The following is a 10,000-nucleotide window of genomic DNA, read 5'->3' as shown; positions in this document are numbered from 1 at the left end:
GACACCGGCGCCTCACGCGTTTTAGGACACCTGAAAACTCACGGGGCCACGCAGCAGTCACAAAGCCGGTTGCGGTAGACCGGTCCCCGAACCCTGCCCCAGCGCCGGGGGGGAGGTGGAAAGGGGAGGATGCGGCAAGGCACGCGCCGGGCCGCTAACGCCACGGCTCCCCCCCGCTCGAGCCGCTCGGGGCTGGGGGAACGAGGACGACACCTCACACGCGACGGGAAGCGAAGTGGAAAGGAAGACCGCCCTTGCCCTGCCGGCCGGGGGCCCTTTCCGACGCGACCCGAAAGGCCTCATCGATCAACAAGGACAGAAGGAAAGGAAGCCAGCGGAGGCCCCACGGCCTCGCTCTTCTGGGACAGACACAGCCACGCGCACCCGCCACCGCCCTCGGGAGCAGCCAGCAGGCACGGGGCTCGGCGTGCGGGCAACACGCCGGAGGAGCAAACGGGGCGCCCTCCAGAGATGGGGGGGGGGGCAAGCTGCACCGGGCCGCACCGGCTCACAGGGCACCTCTGCCTCCCCGAAATGTGGGCTTGCATTTTCCCTCAAGCTGCACCGAGTTACATCTCCATCACGGGGCGCCCCTCTGGAGCCAGGAGGAAGCCGTGCTGGGGCACCGGCTTGCCCTCCTCCCCCCATGCCGGGCTCCATAGCATACGAGTGGCCAGTCACCGCCGCTGGCTTTTCCCTTCGATGCCGTGCCCCCGCGGGCTGCGGCTTTGGTCATGGGGGGGAACCCCCGTGAAGAGGGTCCAGTGCTGGGAACTCTCTCTGCCCCTTACCGGGCTCTCTCTCGCCGTGCCTGGACGGGCTTGCTTTCCATTCTTGGTGGGACCGACGCCGGCACCACGTCTCCCCGGCTTTCTCTGCCCCCGTGCCCCACCGGGCAAACGTCGCTTCGGGGGTTCCACACTTCGGCAGTGGCCGGCGCCAGCCACTCGTCAACTTTTTTTCTTTTCCCCGCTTTCGTTGCCGAGCCCGGGCTGGGCTCCGGCTCACGGACGAGCGAAACCCATCCAACACCGCTGAGGGTGCGCCAGCGGCCGCTCCAAACCGCCGCGCCTTTGTTCGGCCCCGCGGGTCCCCTCTCTGACCCGGGCGAAAGCCACCGAGAAGCCAGACGGACCCCTGCCCAGCCGCCTGGCGGGTGGCTTGGAGCAGCCGCTCGGCAGCGCTGCCCTGGGAGTGCTCGGCGTCGCTTGTTCCCTCATATACGGAACTGGAGGGCCGTCAGCTCCGCGAGCGCACAACCAGCCGACCTCCGCCCAGCGGCAGGTCGCAGAAATCACGCCGGCTTGTACGATGACGTAGGCGGAGGCAGAGCGCAACAGCGACCCCTTGGCGACAAGCGCGATCTCCGCGGAGAGCACGTCTACTCGCCGAGGGAGAGCACGTCTACTCGCCCAGGGAGAGCACGTCTACTCGCCCAGGGAGAGCACGTCTACTCGCCGAGGGAGAGCACGTCTACTCGCCGAGGGAGAGCACGTCTACTCGCCGAGGGAGAGCACGTCTACTCGCCCAGGGAGAGCACGTCTACTCGCCCAGGGAGAGCACGTCTACTCGCCCAGGGAGAGCACGTCTACTCGCCCAGGGAGAGCACGTCTACTCGCCCAGGGAGAGCACGTCTACTCGCCCAGGGAGAGCACGTCTACTCGCCCAGGGAGAGCACGTCTACTCGCCGAGGGAGAGCACGTCTACTCGCCGAGGGAGAGCACGTCTACTCGCCCAGGGAGAGCACGTCTACTCGCCGAGGGAGAGCACGTCTACTCGCCGAGGGAGAGCACGTCTACTCGCCGAGGGAGAGCACGTCTACTCGCCGAGGGAGAGCACGTCTACTCGCCCAGGGAGAGCACGTCTACTCGCCCAGGGAGAGCACGTCTACCTCCCGCCTGAGGGAGAGCACGGGGGGGGGGGGACAAAGACAGGCGGCAGCAGCTTCGGTGAACGTCACCCGGGAGGCGACCGGGGCTGTCCCGGGGCAGTCCCGGGAAGCCGGCGTCCGACACAGGGAACCGTCAGCTGCCGGACCGGGGCGAATCCCCGCGGCCACGGCAGGGGTGGGGGCTCGAAGACAGCCGGCAGTCGCCTCGGTGAACGTCACCCGGCCGGCGACCGCGGCCGTTCCGGGGCCGTCCCGGGAAGCCTGCGACAGGCACGGGGTCCCAGCCGCGGCCGGACCGACTCGAAGCCCCGCGGCCCCGGCACGGGGGAGGCCCAAAGACTGGCGGCAGCCGCTTCGCTGAACGTCACCCGGCCGGCGACCGGGGCCGTCCCGGGGCTGTCCCGGGATGCCGGCTTCCGGCACGGGGTCCCGGCCGCGGCCGGAGCGGCTCGAATCCCCGCGGTCCCGGCAGCAGCCGGAGCCGCTCGCCGTTCGGGCTCCCGGCACCCTACGGATCCGCCGACTCGTTCGCGGGCGGCGGGGGGAGGCAGTGAAGGAGGTGCGGGCAGAAGCGGCAGCGGAGGCGGAGGGGGGGGGGGGCTCGAAGACAGCCGGCAGCCGCTTCGGAGAACGTCACCCGGCCGGCGACCGCGGCCGTTCCGGGGCCGTCCCGGGAAGCCTGCGACAGGCACGGGGTCCCGGCCTCGGCCGGACCCGCACTGGGTGCCGCCGCCTCGGGCTCTCGGGACGGTATGGATCCGCCGACTCGTTCGCCGGCGGCGGGGGGAGGCAGTGGAGGGGGTGCGGGGAGAAGCGGCAGCGGAGGCGGAGGGGGGGGGGGGCTCGAAGACAGCCGGCAGCCGCTTCGGTGAACGTCACCCAGGAGGCGATCGGGGCCGTCCCGGGGCCGTCCCGGGATGCTGGCTTCCGCCACGGGGTCCCGGCCGCGGCCGGAGCGGCTCGAATCCCCGCGGTCCCGGCAGCAGCCGGAGCCGCTCGCCGTTCGGGCTCCCGGCACCCTACGGATCCGGCGACTCGTTCGCCGGCGGCGGGGGGAGGCAGTGGAGGGGGTGCGGGCAGAAGCGGCAGCGGAGGCGGAGGGGGGGGGGGCTCGAAGACAGCCGGCAGCCGCTTCGGTGAACGTCACCCGGCCGGCGACCGGGGCCGTCCCGGGGCTGTCCGGGGATGCCGGCTTCCGGCACGGGGTCCCGGCCGCGGCCGGAGCGGCTCGAATCCCCGCGGTCCCGGCAGCAGCCGGAGCCGCTCGCCGTTCGGGCTCCCGGCACCCTACAGATCCGGCGACTCGTTCGCGGGCGGCGGGGGGAGGCAGTGGAGGGGGTGCGGGCAGAAGCGGCAGCGGAGGCGGAGGGGGGGGGGGGGGGCTCGGAGACAGCCGTCAGCCGCTTCGGTGAACGTCACCCGGGAGGCGACCGGGACCGGCCCGGGAAGCCATCGTCCGGCCCCGGATCCCGGCCGCGGCCGGACCGGCTCGAAGCCCCGCGGCCCCGGCACGGGGGAGGCCCAAAGACTGGCGGCAGCCGCTTCGCTGAACGTCACCCGGCCGGCGACCGGGGCCGTCCCGGGGCCGTCCCGGGATGCCGGCTTCCGGCACGGGGTCCCGGCCGCGGCCGGAGCGGCTCGAAGCCCCGCGGTCCCGGCAGCAGCCGGAGCCGCTCGCCGTTCGGGCTCCCGGCACCCTACGGATCCGCCGACTCGTTCGCCGGCGGCGGGGGGAGGCAGTGGAGGGGGTGCGGGCAGAAGCGGCAGCGGAGGCGGAGGGGGGGGGGGGCTCGAAGACAGCCGGCAGCCGCTTCGGTGAACGTCACCCGGCCGGCGACCGGGGCCGTCCCGGGGCTGTCCGGGGATGCCGGCTTCCGGCACGGGGTCCCGGCCGCGGCCGGAGCGGCTCGAATCCCCGCGGCCCCGGCAGCAGCCGGAGCCGCTCGCCGTTCGGGCTCCCGGCACCCTACAGATCCGGCGACTCGTTCGCCGGCGGCGGGGGGAGGCAGTGGAGGGGGTGCGGGCAGAAGCGGCAGCGGAGGCGGAGGGGGGGGGGGGGCTCGAAGACAGCCGGCAGCCGCTTCGGTGAACGTCACCCGGGAGGCGACCGGGACCGGCCCGGGAAGCCATCGTCCGGCCCGGGATCCCGGCCGCGGCCGGACCGGCTCGAAGCCCCGCGGCCCCGGCACGGGGGAGGCCCAAAGACTGGCGGCAGCCGCTTCGCTGAACGTCACCCGGCCGGCGACCGGGGCCGTCCCGGGGCCGTCCCGGGATGCCGGCTTCCGGCACGGGGTCCCGGCCGCGGCCGGAGCGGCTCGAATCCCCGCGGTCCCGGCAGCAGCCGGAGCCGCTCGCCGTTCGGGCTCCCGGCACCCTACGGATCCGCCGACTCGTTCGCCGGCGGCGGGGGGAGGCAGTGGAGGGGGTGCGGGCAGAAGCGGCAGCGGAGGCGGAGGGGGGGGGGGGCTCGAAGACAGCCGGCAGCCGCTTCGGTGAACGTCACCCGGCCGGCGACCGGGGCCGTCCCGGGGCTGTCCGGGGATGCCGGCTTCCGGCACGGGGTCCCGGCCGCGGCCGGAGCGGCTCGAATCCCCGCGGTCCCGGCAGCAGCCGGAGCCGCTCGCCGTTCGGGCTCCCGGCACCCTACAGATCCGGCGACTCGTTCGCCGGCGGCGGGGGGAGGCAGTGGAGGGGGTGCGGGCAGAAGCGGCAGCGGAGGCGGAGGGGGGGGGGGGGCTCGAAGACAGCCGGCAGCCGCTTCGGTGAACGTCACCCGGGAGGCGACCGGGACCGGCCCGGGAAGCCATCGTCCGGCCCGGGATCCCGGCCGCGGCCGGACCGGCTCGAAGCCCCGCGGCCCCCGGCACGGGGGAGGCCCAAAGACTGGCGGCAGCCGCTTCGCTGAACGTCACCCGGCCGGCGACCGGGGCCGTCCCGGGGCCGTCCCGGGATGCCGGCTTCCGGCACGGGGTCCCGGCCGCGGCCGGAGCGGCTCGAATCCCCGCGGTCCCGGCAGCAGCCGGAGCCGCTCGCCGTTCGGGCTCCCGGCACCCTACGGATCCGCCGACTCGTTCGCCGGCGGCGGGGGGAGGCAGTGGAGGGGGTGCGGGCAGAAGCGGCAGCGGAGGCGGAGGGGGGGGGGGGGCTCGAAGACAGCCGGCAGCCGCTTCGGTGAACGTCACCCGGCCGGCGACCGGGGCCGTCCCGGGGCTGTCCGGGGATGCCGGCTTCCGGCACGGGGGTCCCGGCCGCGGCCGGAGCGGCTCGAATCCCCGCGGCCCCGGCAGCAGCCGGAGCCGCTCGCCGTTCGGGCTCCCGGCACCCTACAGATCCGGCGACTCGTTCGCCGGCGGCGGGGGGAGGCAGTGGAGGGGGTGCGGGGAGAAGCGGCAGCGGAGGCGGAGGGGGGGGGGGGGCTCGAAGACAGCTGGCAGCCGCTTCGGTGAACGTCACCCGGGAGGCGACCGGGACCGGCCCGGGAAGCCATCGTCCGGCCCGGGATCCCGGCCGCGGCCGGACCGGCTCGAAGCCCCGCGGCCCCGGCACGGGGGAGGCCCAAAGACTGGCGGCAGCCGCTTCGCTGAATGTCACCCGGCCGGCGACCGGGGCCGTCCCGGGGCCGTCCCGGGATGCCGGCTTCCGGCACGGGGTCCCGGCCGCGGCCGGAGCGGCTCGAAGCCCCGCGGCCCCGGCAGCAGCCGGAGCCGCTCGCCGTTCGGGCTCCCGGCACCCTACGGATCCGGCGACTCGTTCGCCGGCGGCGGGGGGAGGCAGTGGAGGCGGTGCGGGGAGAAGCGGCAGCGGAGGCGGAGGGGGGGCGGGGGGGACGATAGTGGCGGGGGGCGGGGGGTGCTCGAAGGCAGCCGGCAGCCGGTTCGGTGAACATTCGCCGGGGCGGGGGGGCGACCTGTCCGTGCCCGGGGCAGCCCCGGGAAGCCGGCAGCCAGCACGGGGTCCCGGCAGCACCTGTTCCCTGCCCTGGGACTTGCCGTGCCCGGCGGCCGGTTGCCGGGTGGGGGGAGCGATGAGAGGCGGGGCGCAGCGGCCGGGGCAGCGCCGGGCCGCAGCGGGGGGCTGGGCGGGTGGGGTAGGCGTCGAGCGGCAAGCCCTCGGCTGCAGCGAATGTTCGGCGGTGCGGGGCGGGGGGGGACGGGACGACACGTTGGGGGCGCCGAGTCCGAGCCACCCCCGGCCCCAGGGGCGGCCGGAGGGGGAGGCCGGTGCCTGGCCCTGGGAGCTGCTGGGCGCCGGATGGCCGAGGGTGCGTCAGAAGCCGCCCGAGCGGTCGAGCAGGTCCTCCAGAAAGGCCTAGGGTGGCTTCGAGGGCCCCGGGAGCAGTCGAGGGAGGCCTCCAGGCAGGTCTGGAGTGGATGGGAGGCCTTCCAAAGCAGACAAGGGAGGCTGCCAGCGGGGCCTAGGCTGGCACTGCAGCCTGTAAATGGTTGGGGGGGGGGGCCTCTGGTGCGGCCTGGAGTCTCTGGGTGGCGTCCAGAGAGGTGCAAAAGATCCTCTGGTGCGGCCTGTGGTGGCGGAGAAGCCTGCAGAGCGTGCGGGGGAGGCTTCTGGTGCGGCCTGGGGTGGGTCGGAAGCCTGCAGAGCGTGCGGGAGAGGCTTCTGGTGCGGCCTGGGGTGGGTCGGAAGCCTGCAGAGCGTGCGGGGGAGGCTTCTGGTGCGGCCTGGGGTGGGTCGGAAGCCTGCAGAGCGTGCGGGGGAGGCTTCTGGTGCGGCCTGGGGTGGCTGAGAAGCCTGCAGAGCGTGCGGGAGAGGCTTCTGGTGCGGCCTGGGGTGGCTGAGAAGCCTGCAGAGCGTGCGGGAGAGGCTTCTGCTGCGGCCTGGGGTGGCTGAGAAGCCTGCAGAGCGTGCGGGGGAGGCTTCTGTTGGGGCCTGGGGTGGGTCAGAAGCCTACAGAGCGTGCGGGGGAGGCTTCTGTTGCGGCCTGGGGTGGGTCGGAAGCCTGCAGAGCATGCGGGGGAGGCTTCTGCTGCGGCCTGGGGTGGCTGAGAAGCCTGCAGAGCGTGCGGGAGAGGCTTCTGCTGCGGCCTGGGGTGGCTGAGAAGCCTGCAGAGCGTGCGGGAGAGGCTTCTGTTGGGGCCTGGGGTGGGTCGGAAGCCTGCAGAGCGTGCGGGAGAGGCTTCTGCTGCGGCCTGGGGTGGGACGGAAGCCTGCAGAGCGTGCGGGGGAGGCTTCTGGTGCGGCCTGGGGTGGCTGAGAAGCCTGCAGAGCGTGCGGGAGAGGCTTCTGCTGCGGCCTGGGGTGGGTCGGAAGCCTGCAGAGCGTGCGGGAGAGGCTTCTGTTGCGGCCTGGGGTGGGTCGGAAGCCTGCAGAGCGTGCGGGAGAGGCTTCTGCTGCGGCCTGGGGTGGGTCGGAAGCCTGCAGAGCGTGCGGGAGAGGCTTCTGCTGCGGCCTGGGGTGGCTGAGAAGCCTGCAGAGCGTGCGGGAGAGGCTTCTGGTGCGGCCTGGGGTGGCTGAGAAGCCTGCAGAGCGTGCGGGAGAGGCTTCTGCTGCGGCCTGGGGTGGCTGAGAAGCCTGCAGAGCGTGCGGGAGAGGCTTCTGCTGCGGCCTGGGGTGGCTGAGAAGCCTGCAGAGCGTGCGGGAGAGGCTTCTGCTGCGGCCTGGGGTGGCTGAGAAGCCTGCAGAGCGTGCGGGAGAGGCTTCTGGTGCGGCCTGGGGTGGCTGAGAAGCCTGCAGAGCGTGCGGGAGAGGCTTCTGCTGCGGCCTGGGGTGGCTGAGAAGCCTGCAGAGCGTGCGGGAGAGGCTTCTGCTGTGGCCTGGGGTGGGTCGGAAGCCTGCAGAGCGTGCGGGGGAGGCTTCTGGTGCGGCCTGGGGTGGGTCGGAAGCCTGCAGAGCATGCGGGGGAGGCTTCTGCTGCGGCCTGGGGTCTCTGGGTGGCCTCTAGAGAGGTGCAAAAGACCCTCTGGGTTGGGCTGGGGTGGCTCTTGGACCCCTGCCACACAGTGGGGAGAGGCCTCCGGCCCGCCACCTGTGTCCCTGTGTGCCTGAGTGCCTGTGTCCCTGTGTCCCTGTGTCCCTGTGTCCCTGTGTCCCTGTGTCCCTGAGTGCCTGAGTGCCTGAGTGCCTGTGTCCCTGTGTCCTTGTGTCCCTGTGTCCCTGTGTCCCTGAGTGCCTGAGTGCCTGTGTCCCTGTGTCCCTGTGTCCCTGAGTGCCTGAGTGCCTGAGTGCCTGTGTCCCTGTGTCCTTGTGTCCCTGTGTCCCTGTGTCCCTGTGTGCCTGAGTGCCTGTGTCCCTGTGTCCCTGTCTGTGTACCTGTGTGCGAGAGTGTCCGGCACGCCACCCAGCGGCGGCGGGCAAGCAGGTAGGCGGGTGGGCGGGCCGGCGAGGGCCAGTGTGAGTTTGGGGGGTGGGAGGGGAGGCGGCAGCTGGAAGCGTCAGAGGAGGGGGCGTGGCTCCGGCTGGCCCCGGGAGCAGGTTCCCGGGACCGGGACCGGCTGGACCCGGCGGGTGGTTGATCCCGGGGCGGGGGGCAGAGGCGGCGGGAAGCGGCAGCTGCGTGTGCGGCGGGGGGGGTGGAGGGCGAACCGCGGCGGGAAGCGGATGCTTCAGAGCAGGTTACGGGGGCGGGGACGGACGACACCACCTGTCCCCGCCCCGGGACGGGCTGGACCCGGCGCCGTGTACCCGCCGCCGCCCCCGCCGCCGCCCCCCTCCGCCACCCCGGGACCCCGACGTTTTTTGGCGCCCGCGCCTTTTTTTGCTCCCCGCCTGCCCGCGCTGCCCCGAGCCCTCCCCCGGGGCGGGGCGGGAGGGAGGGACGGACGGACGGGTAGCCGGGGATCTCCGAGCGCGCGCCACCAGACCGAGGCGGGTCCCGGCGGCGGCGGCGGCGGCGGCGGCGGCGGCGGCGGCGGCGGCGGCGGCGGCGGCAGCAGCAGCAGCAAGCGACGGCGGGGGGGGCAGGCTAGGGAGAGAGGGGGAGCGGCATGCGGTAGGGCTGGGGGGTTTGTTTCGGGGGGGAGGGGTGGGGGGGGGTGGCAGCGGTCAGCGAGAGCGGGGAGAGGGGGAGCGGCATGCGGTAGGGCTGGGGTGTTTTTGGGGTGGGGGCGTTGGGGGGATTAGCGGGCGGGCGGGCAGCCGAGCCAAGCGGCAAGCCGGGGGGCGGGCGAGGGCGGCTTTAGGGCCGGAGGAGCGGAGCGCAACCTCCCCCGTGCAGGCTCCAGCGTGGAGAGCAGCAAGTTTTTGGGGACGGGGGACGACGGACGGGAGGGGCAGCGGCGAGAGGCTAGCTGCGGCAAGGGGCACCGGCACGGCCGCCCTAACAGCGCCGCCTCGGTCGCAGGGGTTAGAGAGCAGCCGGGCAGCCCGGGAGGGAAGCGGCAGCCCGCGAAGGGGGGAAGGGGGGGCTCCGCGCAAACCGCTAACGGGAGCCGGGGGGTGTGGGGAGCTGGGGGTGGCAGCAGCGGCAAGAGGCAACGTCGGGAGGGGGGGCTCCGCGCAAACCGGTAACGGGGGCCGGGGGGTGTGGGGGGGGGCGGTGGCGGCCGCGGCAAGAGGCAACGGCAGGCGGGGGGGCTCCGCGCAAACCGGCAGCGGGGGGGGGGGGGCGGGGGTAGCGGCAAGAGGCAACGGCGGGAAGGGGGGGCTCCGCGCAAACCGCTAACGGGAGCCGGGGGGTGTGGGGAGCTGGGGGTGGCAGCAGCGGCAAGAGGCAACGTCGGGAGGGGGGGCTCCGCGCAAACCGGTAACGGGGGCCCGGGGGTGTGGAGGGGGCGGTGGTGGCCGCGGCGAGAGGCAACGGCAGGCGGGGGCGCTCCGCGCAAACCGGCAGCGGGGGGGGGGCGGGGGTAACGGCAAGAGGCAACGGCGGGAAGGGGGGCCTCCGCGCAAACCGGCAGCGGGGGGGGGGCGGGGGTAGCGGCAAGAGGCAACGGCGGGAAGGGGGGGCTCCGCGCAAACCGGCAGCGGGGGGGGGGCGGGGGTAGCGGCAAGAGGCAACGGCGGGAAGGGGGGGCTCCGCGCAAACCGGCAGCGGGGGGGGGGCGGGGGTAGCGGCAAGAGGCAACGGCGGGAAGGGGGAGCTCCGCGCAAACCGGCAGCGGGGGGGGGGCGGGGGGTAGCGGCAAGAGGCAACGTCGGGAGGGGGGGCTCCGCGCA

The sequence above is a fragment of the Melanerpes formicivorus genome, unplaced genomic scaffold (genome assembly GCF_026170545.1).
Source record: "Melanerpes formicivorus ecotype bairdi unplaced genomic scaffold, bMelFor1.0.p_v2 SCAF_184, whole genome shotgun sequence".
Taxonomy (NCBI): Eukaryota; Metazoa; Chordata; class Aves; order Piciformes; family Picidae; genus Melanerpes; species Melanerpes formicivorus.
Note: the sequence above shows the minus strand (reverse complement) of the source record.